Raw genomic sequence first — 22,194 nt, forward strand, 5'->3', positions numbered from 1 at the left:
ACATGAGCAAAGAAGTCAGGACCACAAGGGGTGCACCCACCCACGGAGACAGTGAGGCTGATCTATTGGGAGCTCACGAAGGCCAGCTGGACTGTGACTGAAAAAGCATGGGATAAAACCGGACTCTCTGAATATGGTGGACAATGAGGGCTGCTGAGAAGCCAAGGACAATGGCACTGGGTTTTGATCCTACTTCATGTTCTGGCTTTGGGGGAGCCTAGCCAGTTTGGATGTTCACTTTCCTAGACCAGGATGGAGGGGGGAGGACTTTGGACTTTCCACAGGGCAGGGAACCCTGACTGCTCTTCAGACTGGAGAGGGAGGGGGAGAGGAGTAGGGGGAGGGGGAGAAGAGTGGGAGAATGGGGAGGTAAATGGGAGGCTGGGAGGAGGCGGAAATTTTTTTTTTCAATAAAAAAAAAAAGAGCAAAACCGGGACCCCATCCTGTCCTTGGGGAGGCCAGGCTAGGGCACTCGGGGCATGGAGGAGTTCCCCCTGCCGTCCTGTTTCAGGCCAGTGACAGCTGTGGCTGGGCACCCTCGGGTCGCACTCACAGGGTTCACTCACTCTGAGGGGAAGGTGATTGTCACCCAGAGGCCAGGGCCCAGGGCAGAGCCCAGGGCTGAGCGAGGCTGGTCTCGGAAGAGAGGCAGAACCAGTGCTATCCAGGGAGTGTTGGTGGGCAGGCAGCATTTTCTTTGTCTGAAAAGGGAGGACGGGCAGAGCTCCTCCCAGGCCCTTGGGTTGAGACATAACTTTGCCTTTTCTACTTGTTAGACATTAAGGCTATTCTAGCAACAGATCTGAGTGGTGAATTAATTAAGGACCTAGGGGTGGCCATCTAGTGGGTAGGGGAGGGGTGAGGTGGGAGGAGCATGGGAGTAGGGATGTCATTGTGGCCTTCTAAACTCATGGCCAGTGGAGCAGGGCTACAGTAGGGCTCAGGGTGCCTTGACTCCTGACTTAAGTGCTAAGGGGAGAAAGCAGACCCATGTCCTAGCTGTAGAGAATTCCAGAAGCCTGGGTGCTCAATGGCATTTAAAGCAGCTGGCATCTCGAATCACAGAGTCCAGGCTGGCAGTGTCCATGAAGCCAGGAATTGGTGCAACAGAGAGACAGAAGCAGCAAGGTCTCTAATCAGAAGTACAGGCTCTCCAAAGCTAAGAAGACAGCAGGGTGAGCTCTCCCCAGAGGGGGGGGCATTCTGCAGAGGAAGCCCAGGGGACTGGCAGAATTCTAGTTTCAGCCATGAGACGGGGATCTCGCTATGACATACCAGGCTCTGTGCACACAGTGCTGCCTCGCTGACAGAACATTCAGGAAACAGCAGATCCATTCTACGGCCCTAGAGAGAACTCGCTGGAGCTGGTCATTAGGATGGTCCATTCTGTTACATCTCAACTTCAACAAAATCAAACGAAAAATGACAGTTTCTCTGTGAGAAAAAACAAACAAACAAACAAACCAGTGATTGTTTTCTAACCATAAAGGACATGGTACCAAAACTACTGGACAGTTACAGTGTGTGAAGCAAGGTGGTGGAATCTCACCTGCAGACACCAGCGGTGGAACTACAGCCAAGAGGCTAGGCCCAGTGGTAGCGGTAGCTCTAGCTAGTGGAGTGAAAGATGATTTTTTTTTTTGATGGCGTCTCTGTGTAGTCGAAGCTGCTCCTCAGCCTCAGCTGGGGTTACAGGTGTGGATCTCTAGGTCTGATGAAATGTGGTGGACACTTGGGGGCTAGGAAGATACCTCACCCAATAAAGCATGCCCCAGAACCTCTGTGAGAACAAGCAGGCGGAGAGTGGTTGCTCACTTGGAATGCCAGCACTGGGAAAGTAGAGACAGGTGAATTCCCAGGGCTTACTGGCAGCTAGCCTAGCACACTTGGTAAGCCCTCAGCAGGAGGAAATCTCGGGATCTCCAGAGGACTGCCATCTACCCATACTCCTGCCTTCCCCATTTAGACTGGACTGCAAATAGATATTTGTTTGGGCGCATCTGCCCCATGCCCAGCAGCAGTGCAGGACCTGGGAGGGCAGCAATGTCCACAGCTCACAGCTGATGAGGAATCAGTACTTAGGATGCAGTCAGTAAATAAAGCAGGAATTCTTGCAGGGATGTCGACGTGGGTCAGGGAACCCTAGGTTGGTCTGGAGGGAGGCCAAAGCCTGGCACAGGTCAAGGTCCATGTGGGCAGAGTGGATTAGCCGTGGAGAGTGAGAGAAGCCCTGGGATCCATGGGGCAAAGACATAAAGCAGAGTGCAGGGCAAGGTCCCACTTTTCAGCAGCGACAGGGATGTCAGCACTTGGCACAGGGTGAGACTCAGTCAGGGCTCCTGCTGTCCACCCCAACACTTGGAAGCTCAAAGGGCCTGATCGCAGACTTAAAAAACATGTACATACGTATTTGTACATGTATACGCAATAAAATTCAACATACTCCCAGCCACCCTTATCTGATGGGCTGGAAGCTCCTCTAGGGGAAGATGGATAAGGCTCGTGGGAGAAAAGGATGTAATTGATCAAAAGTGGGGATGGAATGACAGGGATGGAGATGCAGTCATGGTGTGGGCAATGGTAGCTCCATCAACGTGCAGTGGCAGAGAGCCTCAGAGCCCATGCGGATGCTTCTTGGTGCCGGACTGGTCCCTGAGTTGGATCTTTGATCAGTGGGTAGTAGTCTGCACATGTCCTGCCCAGCAAGCACCTTGTTTTGTTCCTGTCCCCATCCCCAGGTGACACGATGGCTCTGTAGAAGTATAGACTTCTGGGTCCCACTTCCAGAGCTCCGGTTTCTGAGGACAGAGGTGTGTATTAGCAAAGTCAGCTAGCCCGTGTGTGTGTGTGTCTGGGGGATGATGCACTTCAGACCCTCAGAGGGGCCCCTGGGTTTTCCGAGGGCTGGCCTGAGCCCACACTGTTCTGTAGAGCAACAGTCTTTCCCGCCAGGACACTGAATCCCGGGAGGAACCCCCCGAGGGCTTCTCCTGAAACTATAGAAACATTAATGCATCCAACGGGGACAGTTTCGCCAGCGTGGCACTGCTCTTCTGGCCTTGTGACTGGATCTCCTCTTTGCCTGGACCACACTCTCACATCCCAAAGCCAGCCTTCTCGCTGGGAAAGATAGTCTGTTGATGGAGGGACTGCATTCTTCGGACTGGACTGTAGACGAGTCTGTGGAGCACCGTCTCATGAGGTCAGGGATTGATGTGGGAGGGCCCAGCCCACTGGGGGCAAAGCAACGCCTGGGCAAGCGGTCTTGGCTGATATAAGAAAGCAGGCTGAGTAAGTCAGGGGGAGCAAGAGAGTAAACACCCCTAGATGGCCTCTGCTTCGGTTTCTGCCCCTGTTCGAGCTTCCCTTCCGGAAACTGTAAGGTAAAATCCACCCTTTCCTCCCCAGGTGGCTTTTGGTCATTGTGTTTTTTATCACACCTCAGTCTCAGCTCCTGCCTGAGTGTACAGAGGCTGCTGTAAAAAGCCAAGCGCTTGGTGGCTTAACCGCGGTAGGCAATTTATTCTTCCAGGTGTGGAGGTAAAATGTCCCAAATCGTGGTGGCTGGGTTGGTTCTTTCTAAGGTTGAGAGTAAGCCCATTCCAGGCCTCTCTCCATTCTTGGGTGGCTGCTGGCCCTGGCGTTGCATGGTTTATAGAGAAGACAGACCAGGGCTTGCCTGCATCCTCAAATGGCCTTTCTCCTGTCTCATAAGGATGGTTTCATGGAATTCAGAGCCCACACTAAACCAGAGAAAGACCCTTCACCCATTTTGCTCACACACAGACTTCAGAGGTGACACTATTGAACCCGTAATTCTGTTTATGTCACAGTCACAGGCAGATGCAGCCAGCTGTGAGGACCCTGCTTAGGAGGGCTGGTGAGATAGTGGGGAACATACATGACAGAGACCCAGCTGCTTCAGGCATCCTCTCACAGGGACAGAGGGCAGCGTTCTGCCGAGCCAAGCCCACTGGAGCCCGTGGTGTCCCTGAGAAGTTCAGTAATTAGAGCTTGCTTCTTCTGAGAGACAGTCACGAGAACCACGCCTACGTTACAAGTTGTCAACATAGAAACATACCATTCCCCAGCCCACACTAAACACAGTTAAACATCAGAGTAACAAAGAGTGGCTGTGTTCCACACGGGACTGGGGCACAGCCTTCGGGATCGACCTGGGCATACTGTAGCCTGCACTAAACGTCCACCTTCCTGAACTCTGGGCCTGCTGTCAGAATATGGATTCTCCGAGGACGTCTCACTGGCTTGTGCCCCTCTGCTGGATGTCAGATGGGATGTTCTGGAAGGCGAGCTTTTGTTTGCCTGTATTTCTTTTTTTTTCCTCCCTTGTCCAGTTTCAAGCAGATCACCCAGCTCTTTGTGATTTTTTGGCTTTCGGGAGTTTTGTTGTTGTTGTTTCCAGGCACAAAGCCAGAGCAGCTTGAAGCCAAAGGCCCTCTGCCTTTTGTAAAAGTCTAACCCTGTTTCATAAACAGAAAGCCCAGGGAGAGCAGGGGAAGGCGAGGGCTGGTGTCCTACCCACCGAAGGTCTGGCACACTCTGCCCAGGTTCTCGCCCATGGCAAAGGGTTTCAAGCACCAGGCACACACAGCACACAAGTGTCTGCCAGTGAAGCACTCCAGGAAAACGCCAGTGGGCAGGGCCCTCTAGGACAGTCCTGGGCCTTCGCTGCCAGTGTGGCGCGTTTGCTGCCAGCTGCACAGGAGGACTCAGTGTTGGGTCTCAGTTTGTTTCAGAAAACAGAGACGGGAGCCCTCTGGTTTGAAAGTGTGCACTATGAGACCCCCGTTTCTACTGAAATGCAAAGCAGGAAAAGATTCATAAAGTCTGGAGCCCGAGCCACACCCCCAAAACAAGGCAAGGACCTCAGAAGAAGATAAAGGGAACTAGGCTGAGAGATTCCCACAGTCATGCACAGACCCAAGTTGCCCAGTATGGGTCCCCAAAGGGAAGTGGAATGGAAGTCAGATCAATGCTTCCTGCAGATAACCTCCCCTCTGTGATGCAGGCCCAGAAGTGGGAGCCTACCATCTCAGGGGTGGCTGTGATCCACCTCACACTCAGCCCGGTGGAGAGGAGCCCCTGCAAGCTGGGGGGGAACTTGCGTGTGGCAGGGCTTCTGCGTGGGGAGAGGGGAGGGTGGGGAAAAGATGAAGAAGGCACAACAAGAATCATTGACAAGTAGCCCAAAGTGAGGTTTCCAGCATCTGGAAGAGAAAGGTAAGAAACAACCTAAAAAGAGCAAGCGGGTGAGCAGAAAATGACAGAAATGCGGTGTTCAGGAGCAGCTGACACAGAGCGCAGCCAGTCAGTAACGCTGGACATAATACAGACCCTCACAGGAAAAGAAAGACCCGCGATGGAAAACACTAGACCAGTGGTTCTCAACCTGTGGGTCATGACCTTTTTGGGGGCTTTCAAACAACTTTTAGGGATCGCCCAAGACCATCAGGAAAGCAGATATTTACATTATAAGCCACAACAGGAGCAAAATCTCAGATATGAAGTAGCAAGAAAATAATTTTGTGGTTGGGGTCACTACAGCATGAGGAACTGTATTAAAGGGTCCTGGCATTAGGAAGGTTGAGGACCACACATGGGGAGGTACCAGGAAGGTGGGCACAGACGATTCCCAAGATCCAATGTGAGTCAATATGGAAGCCAAGGCATGACAGAGACCCCTGAGGTGGACTGGCTACTCACCTCCTCCAGGGCTCCAGTAGAGAACAGGAGGAAAATGGGACTCTGGTGTCTCCACACTGGAGTAGTATGGGCTTCAGACAGAGCCCGCACTCCACTGGATAAGCAAGGCAACTCCAGTCCCGCGCAGCATGCGAAGGTTCTCCCAGGAATCGGTACTTGGCTGTGGAAACATGAGGTAAGCTACAAGGACCACCTTTTCTGGTTTGGGAGGGGGTGCAGCGGTTTGGAGGCTGCATTTTAGGGAAGGAGCGTCCAGATGATGCTGGCATGTCTAGAAACGTCACAAAGATAAAACGCAAGCAAAGGAGCCACGCTAGAGGAAAGATCCCGGAAGAGGAGGGAATGGTTTCGGCTGTTTTATACTCCCCACCCCTGTAAGTGGGTTTAGATTCCTGTACAAGAGCTGACATCATAAGACCCAACCTCTCTCCTACATGCAAGGACACAAAACAAATGACAGAAACAAGGGGGCTGCTTTATTTATTAACACAGGAGCGAAAGGAGGTTGTGGACCAGGACAAGCAAGACAGATTTAAGCAGCTTTGTTCACAGGCTTCCTGGACAGTGACTTTGGGGTGACAAGTCAGCCCTGGCTCTCAGGGTTTACACAACATTCACCCTACATGCCACAGTCGCATGCCATATTCATTGGGACCAAGATGCAAGCTGAAGGAGCAGCCTGTATCTGAGGTCCTGGTGGCCAGGCCACCCGATACCTCCCTCTCCTTCTGAGGAATATGCCCCACACCCCTGCCCCGGGTCTCACGCCTGGAGTGAGATACAAGTGCTTGTGAAAGGGGTGACCCTTTCCTCACAGTGTGGCAGTGAAGGGCAAGAGTGGTTGTTGGTATATCGTCCAGACACAAATAGACCAGCGTGAAGGTCATACTGAGACCCAGCGGGCAGAAGGAGGTCTGAAGAAGACAGAAAGAGGAGACTAGGGGCTGGAAGTAGAGTCCCTGGTAGTCAGGGAGGGACTCGTGGTTGAGGAAGGTGGCAAACAGGTGTGTCCTTGGGGGGGGGGGTCCCCAGAGCTGCTCTGACCTGGCCACATTTTACTTCTTTGACTTCCTGGGCTTCACCCTCCTTAACTCTGCTCCTTGAAGCAAGGATGATCTGACCAACTAGGTTTTCCTGCTCGGTGTCTTTTAGGACATTTGACAGGACTCTGGGATCTCAGGATGGAGCCTGAGTTGCTGAGCTCCCAGCAGGTGCTGCTGCACAGAAGCCTTTAACCTCCATTTTCCATCCCAAGAGTGAACCATGCGGCCAGGCTGTGAGCCACACTTAGCGTGGAGCTTTAAGGAAGATTTCTCAGTGTGGAGATGCTGCTTGTGGGCAGGCAGCACCTAGTAGACATACATCCCAAAGGGTTGGCTCTCTGATGGAGTTGGACACCTGTCCAGGTTCAGCTGTCCTCCCTGTTCGAGGCCACCACACTGCCACTGGTCCCCTCCCATTTGGCTCTCTCTCGATCCACTTCCCGGAAGTGAGCCTCTCCCAAGTTTGAGAGACAACACATGGAAAACCAACATAATACTTGTGCTGGCTGGTCCTACATCAACTTGACACACAAAATAGAGTTATCTGAAAAGGGGAACATCAATTGAGAAGATGCCTCTTTAAGATACGGTTGCAAGGCATCTTCTTAATTAGTGAGTGATGGGGGAGGGCCTAGACCATTGTCGGTGGTTCCATCCCTGGGCTGGTGGTCCTGGGTTCTGTAAAAAAGCAGACTGAGCAAGCCATTGAGGAGTGAGCCAGTAAGCAGCTCCCCTCCATAGCCTCTGCATCAGCTCCTGTCTCCAGGTTCCTGCCCAGTTTGAGTTCCTGTCCGAACTTCCTTTGATGATGTACATACATGGATATGATGTTCCGTAATTGATGAACATTGATGATGTTCCATGAATATGGAACATGTTCAATATAAACAACATGCAATATGGAAATGTAAGCAACATACAAAATAAACCCGTCCGTTTCCAACTTGCTTTTTGATCATGGTGTTTCATCATAACAACAGAAACCCCACCTAAGTCAATACTTGAGCTTTGTTTGTTGAGACACCCATGTAAGTATTCAAATCCCGTGTGTGAGTGAGTCCCGAAGGGATTTTTACAAAGGATCATGCCTCTCTGGGCTGGGGACAAGTGTGCCAGAGGCCAGTCCTTCTTGTGGGGCACGTTGCCAGGGAGGCTGGAGTGTGAGATCACCTGCAGTGGCTGAGCCATTTCCTGTGAGACCAGAACACGAGCAAGCCAGGCACGCAGCTGGATCCCTTGTCTGCAGACCCCCTGGATCCTTTTTCTTCCCTCAGGTTACTGAGCAGCATTCTCTCCTGGGGTCCGGCCTTCATACACTCTACAGTCAGAGGACTCTGGCTTGGGAAAGGCTGCTTGCTCCCTGTTGGCTTCCCGAGTCATTACAGGCATCTTAGATGTGGTCATTCGCACAGCTTTCTGCCCGAGCCAGTGGGTAGGAGCCCGAGGTTCGTGTGAAGGGTCCTCTTAGCCCTGCCAACTGGCAGCCATGTTCTTGACTCTCTGGCTTGTGGTAATCGCTTTCACAGGCGCCAAGAGCAACAGTTTAGGACTAGGCTGGGACGAATGGTTGGCATCTCTCCACCATTCTTGGGAATGCGAAGAGAGCATGTTGCTGATTTGAGTACCGGCATTTGGTGCTAACCTACAGCGACCCCTTCCAGAACGCTGTCCCTGGCATGCCTAGGTGTTACCCATTCTCTGCAGAGAAAGCAGCAAATGTTTCCAGGACTAAGGAGAGAAAAGACATTCTAAGGAACTGGTATTCTGAGTATTATGTCAAAGAAAGGTCAGTGTGGCTCTTTCCAGAACCATAAAGAGAACTGCTTAGAGCCGACCATAGTGAAGAACTTTGAGGGCCAAGCCTCGATGATCTCTGTGACTTTAGGCTCTCTTGGCCAACCTTCCCCAGACCCTGGAAACTTGGCTGGAGCTGAGGACAGCATCCTGTCTGGTCATGTTTTAGTATTACACCTCCCGGGACCCCTTTTCATCCTCTGAGGAGCATGACTCTGGCTCCAGAAACCAACCTTTCTGGTGAGGTGTACGAAATCCCTGAGAGCTTGGGTGGAGGGAAGGACCTGCCTGTCACCATCACATAGTGCTATCACGCCACAGCTGAGCTGTCCCTGAGAGGCCAATGAGGCACAGGTAGTCCCAGAGTAAGTGAAGACTCCCCTAATGTGTGGCAGTTTCAAAGGTAAGTTTCACTGACTGCCAGCCGCCGCTCTTCCAAGGAGTCTGGGTCTCTGCATGAATGCTACCTCCTTCCCTTGGGAGAACGTAGAAAATTGGCCTCTGGGTCTCAGGGACAGCTCCGTCATCAGCTGTTTCAGAGTTCCACTGGGGATACACGATCCTCTGAAAGTCTGTCTCAGGGGTCACACCCCTCCCAGGACCACCCCAGCTCTTCAGAGATCCAGGCAACAGTGCTCTGGACTGAGTCTAGAGACTAGACAGACACACCGGGCCCTGAGCAGTGACGGAGGCACGAACATTTGCAGCTTATTCAACGGACAGACACCACCGGAGCCGGAGCAAACCCCGTGATAATGGCCTCTGTGTGGCAGCGTGGAACTGCCAAGACTAAGCAGCAGTTCCAGTGACAGTGCCCTAGAGAGGCTGGGACACAGTGCGAGTTCTTAGTAGGTACTACCCCCACCTCCATTTATCCCTCTCCTTCCTGTTTTGCTCTTCGTTTTGGCAATATGTTTATTCATTTAGCATGTGAGAAGCAAACACCCCACTGCGTTAACACTGGAGACGCGGTGGGGGGGGGGGGGGGGGTGAAAGTGAGGCTCTGTGTGTGTGTGTGTGTTTAAGACCTTGCAACGTCAGAGCAGGCTATGAAGCCTTACCCATTGCCCTTCCCCCATCATTTACATAATCACATAATCAGGAGGGTACAACTCACCTGTGACCTGGGTCTTCCCTCTGAGGCATATGCCTCTTTTTCTCAGCAGAAGTCCTGTGTGGCTGCATCTCCACGTTTTACAACCCGTTTGTCTTAAAGCTTGTCAGGCGTGTGACTGAAGGGCAAGATTGGCTGTGAATAATTTTCCTTTCCAAACTTCTAGTTGGAGTTGGTAGGATTAGCTAGGCTGCCAGGCATTGGCGGGTTCCAGTGTTTTCCAGGGTAGTCGGACTAAGTTGACTCAAGGCAGCTTTGAAAATGAACCCTTGGATTTTATTTCCAGTATCTCCTTCCGCTATAGAATCTTGAGGAATGCGCTCAGGTGCTCACAGGCTTGCCAGCAGTCACCTTTATCCACCCCACTGCCACCACACTGGCTCCTGGGAATGCTGCCACTTTGATCTAACAAGAGACTCAAGGCTTTTATGACATATCAGTCCTGTACCGGCCTTTGGTGCTTCAGCTCGGTTCGGGCCCTTTCTCCGAACTCCCATTCTTTCCGTGGAAAGGGTGACTCAGGGGCCACATCTAGTTATCAGTGCTTGATGCTGATGAGTGAGACTGTGCCTCAACCTTTGGGGTGGACAGAGCCTCAGCATCTACCAGCAGAGACATGCACACATGCTGACGTTACATCTTGGTTCTTCTCATGCCAGTCTGATGTGTGGCAGAGAAGGAATAGGAAAAACGTGGAAGCTTTCTTCACTCTCTGCCATAAATACAGAACAGACACAAAACGATTCCATGCAAACATAGGAAGGAAAGTCAAGATCATCAGTGGAGACACCATCTCTGTAGCCTGGGATTTTCTCAAACAAACAGAATGACAAAAAAAAAAAAAAAAAAAAAAAAAAAAAAAAAAAAAAAAAACCCTGAAATAGTTCTTGGTTTGTTTCAGTGGTATTGTCTGTTACTGTGTGATGGATCATGATAAATCTAGAGAGGTAAGAGCATGTTAGCCCCTTGTGCTGAGGGTGGACTGTGCTCAACTGGGCACTTCCTGCCACAGCGGCTCCCGTGAATCACAGTGAGCCATCATACCTCAGCGCGCTGTCCAACATGGCGCCTTTGCTCCCGTGCACCCCACTACTGGCTCCTCTCCAGTGCACAGTGAGAGTACTCAGGCTGGGCTCTCTGAGGAAGAACACAGGTGCTCATCAAGGCCATACTGGGTGGATGGCCAGGGGCCCAATCTCCTGTCTCGCGCATCTCATGCCCAGTGCCTTTGCTTTGGCCTTGTCTCTAGCAGAACTTTGGACTCTCCTATGAAGGTCTGGCTACAAGAGGGGAGTGAAGACTGCTGGGCCAATGAGGAGGAGTGTTTGTCCTGGCCACCTCTAACATGTTCTACTCCCTAGGCAGGTCACAGGGAGGGGAGAAACCGCCTCTGTGGGTCGAGACAAGATTAAAGTCTTCATGCATCTGCACAGCACACCCTGTCTCGGTCAGATGCCCACCCTGGATGCACAGCTGGGGGTTCATTCTAGTTGTATATAGAGTTTCCAGGGTTTCCCATTCTTTTGATTCATTTACAATTTTGAACATATAAAATTTTAACTTGGGTCCAGACTTCAAGATCTACGAAACAGGCGTGTGATTAGTCCTCCCTCAGAGAACCATCCATATTCCTATCCTATTAACAAATCAGCTTCACTGGTTTTTGGTTTGTCTCAGCCCCCTTTTTAAGAAAGGCATCCTGGGCTTTTCCTTTCTTGGCTACACAGCACTTGCCACACATGGTATACTTCCTCTCACGTTGGGGCGCTCTCGTTCGTTTTGAAACAGCATAGTTCTCCACTGCTCTCCAACAAGTCAACTGTACCCTGCAGTGGGGACTCTGCAGGTTACTTTCAATGTTTTGTAAATGTAACAGGGTCCCAGATCTTAGTAGGAACCCAGACCTTAGCACAATTGACTCCATGGTGGAAGTACCATTCAGGCTGCAAAACTCAGTACACAGACAACACCACCTGCCAAAACGAAAACAAAGGCCTAATTCCTCGAAGTTCATAGTTTGGGGAAAGTCTCTATTGTCCTAACCTTGCTTTTTAGCTTCTGTAGCTCTGCTTCTGGCTAACTGTTTTTGTTAACTGAGGTGTGTCAGCCCAGGGCATAGTTTTTGTGCTTAAAAGCTCACTGTGAGAAAGGTTTGGGGTTATTCTGGGATCTGGGACACCCAGTGTAGTCACCAGCTGACCAATAAAGACTTTCATTGGCTTAAAACCATGCCTGTGCAGTCATCTCATGAATACTCCACAATAATAAATATTGAAAAATTGCTTTGTGTTGGAATACTAATATGGAATTCCCCTCTGTATGCTGTGAATATCATTGGTTATTGATAACTGTCTAAAGCCTGTGATAGGGTAGAGAGGAGCTAGGTGGGGAAAACTAAACTGAATGCTGGAAGAAAGGAGGCGGAGTCAGGGAGAAGCCATAGAGCCGCCTGCAGAGACAGATATGTTGGAACCTTGCCGGTAGGCCACAAGCCTTGTGGTAAAATATAAAATAATGGAAATGGGTTAAATTAAGATGTAAAAGCTAGCCAATAAGAAGTTAGAGCTAATAGGCCAAGCAGTGATTTAATTAATACAGTTTCTGTGTGGTTATTACAAGCAAACAAGCGGCCCTCCTACAACAGAACACTTACGTTTATTTTTGTGTAGTGGGATTTCTGGGGAGACTGGATATAGTGGGTCATGCGGTCAGGTGCTGGCTCGTCTGTGCCGGGATGGGCCACTCTGAGTGCCGCCACCACCCTCCCAGGCATGTGCCTCATCAAGCCAGTCACTTTTGCTTTTGTGTCCATGCAATGGGTGATGAAAATTGTGTGTGAAGGTGGACTTCCTTTCACGTGGTATAGGAAACGATCATCTCATTTCGAGCGTTCTGCGTCTCTTCCCTTTCCTCACCCGCTTGTGGATTCTTTCCCTTGGAGGACTGGCAATGTTTTATACTCAGCCAAAACAGCATGTTGCCCATGCGGGTGCCATGAACATTTCCTGCCGTGTGCAATGGTCTTCTGTACTTTTTGTAGAAGGAGCTGCGGGCAGGTCTGCTTTTCGTTCTGCCTGGCTCCCGCATGGCAAGCTTAGCCCCGGAAATAATAACATGGAAACTGTATTCATTTAAACACTGCCTGGCCCATTTGTTCTAGCCTTTTATTGGCTAATTCCCACATCTTGATTAACCCATTTCTAATAATCTGTGTAGCACCACGAGGTGATGGCTTACCAGGAAAGATTATAGCCTACACCCATCTTGGGTCGAAGAATCATGGCGTCTGACTCACTGCCTTCTTCCTCTCAGCATTCTGTTCTGTCTACTCGGCCTATATAAGCTGCTGTCCTATCAAAGGCCAAGGCAGTCTCTTTATTTGACCAGTGAAAGTAACACATAGATAGAAGACCCACCTAGATCAACTTTTTATTTTTTAGTGGCTGCCTTTCTAGTCACACCCAGCTGGCCTTTCCCCACTCATGGTCAGAAGAGACCACCTGTCTTTCCTCTAATTTCATTCATTAGAATTAATGATTTCATTTTCATTCCCCACTGATTTCATTCCCCTTTTCCTATCCCTCTCCTAGGTAGAGGATGCTTAGGGACTCCTATCCCATGCTAGAATGCCCAACAATGAGAAAAAGCCTGTTCTCACTGGCCTGTTCTCATAGCAGGAAAGCTACAAAAATTAATTTCAATCGTGAATTCACATGGATTAAGAAAGGCTGAAGGCACTACTGAGACATACTTTTGTGTGCATTGGTGAGGCTATTTCCAGAGAGGCTGAACAGAGAGAAGGGGAGAAGAATCACCCTGAGTGTGGCCGCACCATCCCATGAAGCTGAGATCCTAAAAGAAGGGAAAAGACAAGCCTGATTGCCCTTCTGTCTCCAATTGTGTCTTCTGACCACAGACAGGAGCCAGCCCTCCTACCATGCCATCACACCATGATGAATTGTATTCCCTGAACATTTACTATGGCTCACAGTTTCATGGTGTCGGCCATCATGGTGGAGAAGTCCTGACGGTGAGAGTGACAAGGGCTGTCACATCAGGAGCGTGAAGCGCCACTCACACGGGTCCACAGCAGGAGCATGAAGCACAGGTCACACGGGTCCACGGCAGGAGCGCGAAGGGCAGGTCATATGGGTCCATGGCAGGAGCGCAAAGCACTGTTCACGCAGGTCCACGTCAGGAATGTAAAGAGCCGCTCACACGGGTCCACGGCAGGAACATGAAGTGCCGCTCACACAGGTCCAATGCAGGAGTGTGAAGCACTGCTCACACGGGCCTATGGCAGGAGCATGAAGCACCATTCACACGGTTCCATGGCAGGAGTGTGAAGCGCCGCTCACACGGGTCCACAGCAGAAAGCAGAGGCCATACAGGTGCTTGGCTGGCCCTCTCATGCTCCCTCCTTTGTTTACTGTGGACTGTAGCCCCCAGAGCAGTGCTGCCCACATTCAGGGTGGGTCTTCTAGTCTCAGTTAAACCTCTATAGAAATGTGTTCCAGTGACTCCAAATCCAGCCAGATCCATAGTGAAGACTGACCAGAACCATTAGATGGCTGCCAAGATGCCTCCCAGGCATGAAGTCCAACATAGTTTGTGCCCACCTCACTCCTTATAGAACAACTCCATTGCAGAAGGTTCTGGAATCTTGCCATCCTCAAACTTAGGTGTTCCACCTCTTTCCTCTTTTCTCTCTTCTTTCCTCCTCCCTCTTCTCCTCTTCCTCTTCTTAATCTTCCTATTCTTGTTCTTCCTCCTCCTCTTCTTACTTTTCCTCTTCTTCCTCATCTTTTTCTTCTTTGTTTGAAGCAGGACTCACTGTGTGCCATGGGTTATCCTCAAGCCCTCAGCCCTCCTCCTCCTGCCTTCAGAGTGCTGGACCCGCAGAGGGATGCCTCCATCTCTGTGCTACAATGCCTGCTTCTTGATCACACCAACACCACTTCCCTCTGCTCCCTTAGTCTACTGCCAAGACATACCCACAGCTGTTAGCCACTGTCTGTACATACCCACAGCTGTTAGCCACTGCCTGTACATAACCACAGCTGTTAGCCACTGCCTGGACATACCCACAGCTGTTAGCCACTGTCTGGACATACACACAGCTGTTAGCCACTGTCTGGACATACACACAGCTGTTAGCCACTGTCTGGACATACCCACAGCTGTTAGCCACTGTCTGGACATACACACAGCTGTTAGCCACTGTCTGGACATACCCACAGCTGTTAGCCACTGCCTGTACATACCCACAGCTGTTAGCCACTGTCTGGACATACGCACAGCTGTTAGCCACTGTCTGGACATACCCACAGCTGTTAGCCACTGTCTGGACATACCCACAGCTGTTAGCCACTGTCTGTACATACCCACAGCTGTTAGCCACTGTCTGGACATACGCACAGCTGTTAGCCACTGTCTGGACATACACACAGCTGTTAGCCACTGTCTTCACATACCCACAGCTGTTAGCCACTGTCTGTACATACCCACAGCTGTTAGCCACTGCCTGGACATACCCACAGCTGTTAGCCACTGTCTGGACATACACACAGCTGTTAACCACTGTCTAGGCATACACACAGCTGTTAGCTGCTGTCTGGATATACACACAGCTGTTAGCCACTGTCTGGACTTACACACAGCTGTTAGCCACTGTCTGGACTTACACATATCTGTTAGCCTAGACATACCCACAGCTGTTAGCCACTGTCTGGACATACCCACAGCTGTTAGCCACTGTCTGGACATACACACAGCTGTTAGCCACTGTCTGGACATACACACAGCTGTTAGCTGCTGTCTGGACATACACACAGCTGTTAGCCACTGTCTAGACATGGCCACAGACAATATCTACTGTGGTGACTATTCTTAGTTGTCAACTTGACTACATCTGGAATTGACTAAAGCTCAAGCAGCTGGCTAGGGATATTTTTTCTTAAGCAAATTATTTAAAGTGGTAGACTCACCTTTAATTCAGCTCTTTTGAGGCAGCAAGATCCATCCTTAATCTGGGTCACACCTTCTGTTAGAGGTTTATATAGAGGACATGAAAGAAGGACACTTTTGCTTTTTGCCTGTTTGACTTCACTCTAGCTGGCAAGTTAATTTTTTCACTGGCATTAAAGCCTATTTCTTTGGGATTCTGGTGTATACTGAAAACCAGCTGAGACATTCAGCTTCACGAACTGAAAAATTACTGGATTCCTGTACTTTCTGTTGATAGACAGCCACTGTTGGACTAGCTGGACCATAGCCTGTAAGCCACGCTAATAAATTCCTTTTCTCTACATATTCATTCTATCAATCTGTTCTTTAAAGAACTCAAATATACCTATAGTCTGGACATGGCCACAGTCATTACCCACTGTCTGGACATGCCCATGGTCATTACCCACTTTCTGGACATACCCACAGTCTTTGTCCACTGTCTGGACATGCCCACAGTCTTTTCTCGCTGTCTAGACATGCCCACAGTCTTTACTCACTGTCTGGACATACCCACAGTCTTTGTCCACTGTCTGGACATGCCCAAAGTTTTTACCCACTACATACGCATGGTCACAGTCTTTGCTCACTGTCTAGACATGCCCACAGTCTTTTCTCACTGTCTAGACATGCCCACAGTCTTTGCTCACTGTCTGGACATGCCCACAGTCTTTGTCCACTGTCTGGACATACCCACAGTCTTTGTCCACTGTCTGGACATGCCCAAAGTTTTTACCCACTACATACGCATGGTCACAGTCTTTGCTCACTGTCTGCATGTGCTCATACTCACTATCCAACTTGCTTCACAATCTTCACAGCCGTGAACTCCCAGTCATCTCCTATGGCATCTGAAAACTAGGTATGGAGCCCCAGGGTCCTCCAATACAGGGTCGCAATGTAGCTGCCCCAAGGAAACACCACAACCAAAAGAAAAAGTGAAGACAGGTTAGGTTTGGGAAGAACAGCCCACAGAGTGGTGGGAGGATGAGGAGAGATATGTGTCCTCCCTTTTAGGGTGCTAGGGCAATCTATGGAGATATGGAATAGTGGGGAATGACAGGAGGCAGAGAAACATGAATTTCCAGTATGATTTGAATGTGAAAATTTTCCCAAAGGTTGGTGTGTTAAAGCAGAGTTCCACAGTTGGTGGCACTCCTTTGGGAGGTTCTGGAAATGCTAGGAGGTGGAGCCTAGTTGGAAGAAATACAGGGCTCCTCCTGGACAGCTCACTGCTTCCTGCACACTGTGATACAATGAGTTCTCGCCAGCCACACCCTGCTGCTCTGTTGCCATGGCATTCTGCCTCCCCGTGGGCCTAGCTAAGATGATGCAGCCCAGGACTGCATCCCTGAATCTGGGAAACCACAAGCCAAAAGAAACCTTTCTTCTAAATTCTCTGTTAGGTGTTTGGTCACATTGACAATGACAGTAGCTAATCCAACCCCAGAGTCCTCAGCCATTCGCTGTAGATGAAAACCAAGAGAAGAGTGTACTGGAGAGAGCAATGGTTAAACCTAGCCTGAGGAAGGCTGACCAAGGCCAGCGGGGAGAGAACAGGATTTGGGCGGTAAGGGGAGGCTGTGGTGGCCTCTCTGAAGAGAAGAGAAAAGACTCTCAGAGTACAGGCGCGTGGATGTGGGCCTGATCCCAAGGTGAGCACGCCCAGGGAGCTGCTGGCCCAAGGGTCCCTGAAATGCATGTGATCTTCGCTTCTCTTTTACAACCTGGCACCATGAGCTCAGTATTCGAAGGTCATTACCACTGCCTCATCCTGCTGCCTCGGGAAGGGTTGTAGGCTGCCCCATCAAAGCAGGGTCTTCACAGCCCTTCAGCGCCGGCTGCTGGCTCCCTTCCCTCTGTGGGTTCTGAGTCTATGAATGCTGCCTTAGGCTGGTAGCGTAGGCTGCGGCCACTGTGACTTCACATCAAGGGCCCTTTGTAGGTGGTGTGGGACAGGGCACGACCATCCACTGCTATCATCAGAGGCAAGACGGGGTGTGACAGACAGGAGGAGAAAAGGGACCAGGACCTGGGGGTTGAACAGTCCTGTGCTTCACAGCCAGGAGTCCAAGATCAACGTGCGTGGCCATGGTAGAACTCCTGCAGAGCCTCGGGTGGCTCCTCCCATCCTTTTCAGGTTTGGTGAGGCTCCAAGTGACCCTGGACCTGTATCTCTCATCTGAAGTACCATCTAGAGATCCTTGGTCCTGTCTGCAGAGGTCACAGTGACTTATCTTTTAGGGGGCTATCATTCAGCTCCTACAGGTGGGTGTGGAGTTGGTATGCGCACTTGAGTCCAATGACTGGCCTTGGTCACCAAGGGTCCTGACGACTTGCAAAGTACCCACTACCTGTGGCCACTGCTGTCCTTGGCAGAGCTGAGGTGAGGAAGAGCACATGTCAGAAAAGGGTACCAAAATACAAGTACAGTCTAGTAGAAGCCAAGAGAGCCCAAGGAGGCTTCTTCAGCTACAGGAGCACAGGGGGCCCTTTTGAGGAGACAGCCACCACATCCCCACAGCTAATTTGTGGGACCCAGTACCTGCAGTCCATGACCCAGGACTGTGGCGTTTAACGGAGAACATCTATAATTCAGGGTGAGCGGACCACAGAACCCTCTACGGTTGGCGTTCGCTCCTAGTGGCTGCTGCCCTGGCCTCGCTGTGGGTTTGCCTTAGGCAGGATGGTTTCATCAGCAGTGATGGAGTTCTGCACCTTGGTCAGCAGGACACCTTAGGGCATCAGAGAGACAGGAAGTGTCTTGCCCCTTAACGGGGACCACACCGTTGGCGGCACAGCCTGCCGTCTGTCTGTCCATCCGGGCTGACCTCGAGAGCCCAGAGAGGAGTGAGGGCCACAGGCCACCTCATGGGTGCTGCCCACAGGCGGAAGGCCCGCTCACCTCTCCTTCCCTCCCGCTGATGACAGACCTCAGAGGATTCCTGGAGCGGAGGAAAAGAACGTAATAAGCTTAATTGGGGCACCGTAACCTTATTATTATAATCATTCCCCTCTGAAGAACTGTAAATAGTTCAACCTCGGGGCTCTGGAGAGGTCTCTAATTAGCCCTTCGTTAGGCACTGTGAAGCCACTTCCTCCTGCAGTTTTGTTTTTGCCTCCATCCACTCACCACATCGGGAACTCGGCCTCACGTGGATTTTTATGTGTACAAATTGTGCTTTCGTAGTGTGCTCTGCCTTCCGCTACCCACAGACACTCTGGATGGGGCCAGCACCAGGGTGACAGAGAGCTCTGTATTCCTCTATCCTTGTGCTGACACATTCCACTTGGTCAGGGGGCTCGAGGCACCTCAGAGGGTTCCTGTGTGACCAGGCTGTGCACTAGCCTCCAAACAGGTGGGGGCGGGAACAGGGCAGAGTCTCCAGGTACCCCCAGGCACTTCTGCATCTCCAGATGCATCAGAGGTCTTCAGATGCAGCTTTAGCCCCTAAGGCATGGCAAGGTGCTCTTGCCTTTCTGCTCCCTTCAGGAGCTCTCCTAGGACCATTGGACAGAGGCATAGATGCCCAGGAAGGTCATGTGACACCACAGGAGGACGGGACAAGAAAGTTTTTTAGAGTGGCATCCAGTTATGTTAGCCAGGGGCTTGGATGGCACAGAATGTCAGGTGAATGGAGTATGAGGGACCCAGAGTATGAGGAGCATAAAATGTGAGGTGCACAGACAGAGCTTGTCCCTCATAGGGCAGAAAGCCTTGTTTTTAATCATAAAGAACACGCCATTGCTCATTTCTGGGAACCAACTCCATGACTCTTTGGTACGTGTGTCTTAAGGGTATTCAGAGAGGACCCCACCCAGGGGTCCATCAAACAGTCCAAGTCCAGGAGCCCAGAGGCCATTCTCCACCTCCAATACTCTCTGCTTGTGCTGGTCTTGACTTTGCCCTCTCATGCCTGGCTGCCTTGAACCTGCTTTTCTCAGCCCCAGACCTCACTCTTTCCATCTGTCCGGACAGCCTGGTGGCCTCCATGCAGGGAAGGTGAGTGTGCCCCCACCGAAACTTCTTATTTGGGGTCCTTTGGTAAGTGGTGGGTGAGGAGTTGGGCGCAAGTGAACTTGCCTACAGGGCTGGGAGTTAGACAAAGAGCACCGGGGCAAAGGTAGTCTATTCTGGACAGCCAGGGCCTCAGGAGGGCCCAGCAGTGACACATAGGCCCATGTATGCTAAGTTCACAAAGTCACCGTCCTCCCTGCAGGCCCCACCTTGCTTTTTGGTGGGAGGTGCGATAGTTGTGACTTTGTCCAAGACAGGAGAGAGACAGTTGGATCCAGTGCAGAGTCAGGCTACATGGCAGCCGACTGCCTTGGAGGGGCATCACGGGCTGGGCCCTCCCCCATTGACCACTAATTAGGAAAATGCCCTACAGCTGGATCTTAGGGAGGCATTTTCTCCATTGAGGTTCCCTCCTTTCCGCTGACTCTAGCTTGTCTCAAGTTGACATAAGGCTAGCCAGCACAACTGATGGCTACAATCCTGTGGGGGCCATGGAGTGGAATATAGCGGTTTGTATAGGAATGGTCCTCATTGGCTCATATAAATAAATGCTTGGTTACTAGGGAGTGGTGCTCCTTGATAGGGATTAGGAGGTGTGGCCTTGTTGAGGTAGGCGTGGCCTTGTTGAGGTAGGCGTGGCCTTGTTGGAGCAGGTGTGTCACTGGCAGTGGGCTTTGGGGTTTCAAATGCTCAAGCCAGGCCCAATGTCTCTCTCTCCCTGCTGTCTGAAGACAACTTTCAACTCCTTCTCCAGTAGTATGCTTACCTGCATGCTGCCATGCTTCCTGCAGTAATGATAATGGACTAAACCTCTGAACTGTAAGCCAGCCCCAATTAAATGCTTTCCTTCATAAGAGCTGCCATGCTCACAGTGTCTCTTCACTGCAATAGAACACTGACTTAAGACACTCCTTATGGGCAGGGAGGCAAAGACACCTCTCTCCTGGGAGTTCTCGCCAGTGTGGGAAGCACGGAGTAAAAGTAAGATGATAACCAAAGAGAGGAGACAGAATGGTCACGTGTGTTCTGACTGTGTGCTTAATGGCCCCAAGAGTGCAATTAACAAGAGTGCTGATTAACACGCAGTCATTAGGATTAATAAGAATTGAAAAAAACAAATGTTTATATAAAGGTCAATTTTGCTTCTATATCCCAGTAACAAATACAGAAAACAGGAAGTGGGGCACTTGATGCATGAGCGAGTTGTACTTACATAGGTTTACACTCAATACCAATGACAACAATGTGACCTGCCCCAGTTGGAGTATTGACAGTGGGACAGACCAAAATGTCTCAAAATGGTGTAAGAAATGGCATATGGGAAACCACAGACTTTTCTGGAAGCCTACCAGCAATGTTAGATGTCCCTATGAGAAATGGATGCCAGGACAGTCGATGCTTCTCAGAATGGCTGCCCTGGACATCTCTGTCTTCAGTGTGGCCTTGACACTCTCCTACAGCAAGAGCCCAGAGAGAACTTTACTAATGCTCTGGTCAGTCTGGTCAGCACAGTGACATGGCCCTACCTGGCTTGGCCTCTCTTCCTTACTCCCTCTCTGGGTGTCTGCGTGAAATCCTGATGCTACAGTGTGGAGGCAGGAACTGCCCCACAGGATGAGTCCCTGCCATGTATGAGAGCCACAGGAGATGCCTGTTCCAGTGCTCTGACTATAGCTAAAGCTGGGAATGTGAGTGACAGCTGAGCGGGTAAAGGCGCTCTCCATAGATACCTGGAGAGGTGCAGGAGTTGGTTTGTTTCCCCCGCCAATAAGGAATTAAAAGGCAGGAAAGAAGTTGTCTTAGGGTTTCTATTTCTATGAAGAGAAACCATGACTATGGCGATTTTTATAGAGGAAAACATTTAATTGGGTCTGGCTTATAGTTGGGAGGTTTAGTCCATTATCAAGGTGGGACATGGCAGTGCACAGGCAGAATTGGGTCTGGAAAGGAGCTGAGAGTTTTACATCTTGATCTGTGGACAGCAGAAGGAGTTGTCTGCCACACTGGGCATAGCTTGAGCATAGGAGACTTAAAGCCCTGTTCACAGTGGCCCACTTCCTCCAACAAGGCCACACTTCCTGATAGTTCCACTCCCTATGACCAAGAATTCAAACCCATGCATCTATGGAGTTGCCATACCTATTCAGACCACCACAAAATGTTAGCAAAAATCTCGGAAGTACCTCTTTAGGGTTCTTAGTCTTATTGATGTCAGAATTTAAAAACTGTCACAAACAGAAGCTCAAAGAGGACAAAGAACTGGCTCCACCAGAATCCTCATGCTTCCACCATGGAATTCATGCTTCATTTGCACCACATGACTCTGTGGCTTTGCAGACGCCTACCTGACACTGTACACAGATCTAAACTCACACCACACTGCACATACACATTGTTGCGGAATACTACTTTAACTGGGCAAAGATGTGTTGCATGTGTTTATGCTCCATTTGTTTGACTATGTAAAGATGTGTTATGTTTTATGCTCCATTTG

This window comes from Microtus oregoni, unplaced genomic scaffold (assembly GCF_018167655.1).
Source record: "Microtus oregoni isolate MIOR12 unplaced genomic scaffold, Mior012 000004F_ref0000308, whole genome shotgun sequence".
Taxonomy (NCBI): domain Eukaryota; kingdom Metazoa; phylum Chordata; class Mammalia; order Rodentia; family Cricetidae; genus Microtus; species Microtus oregoni.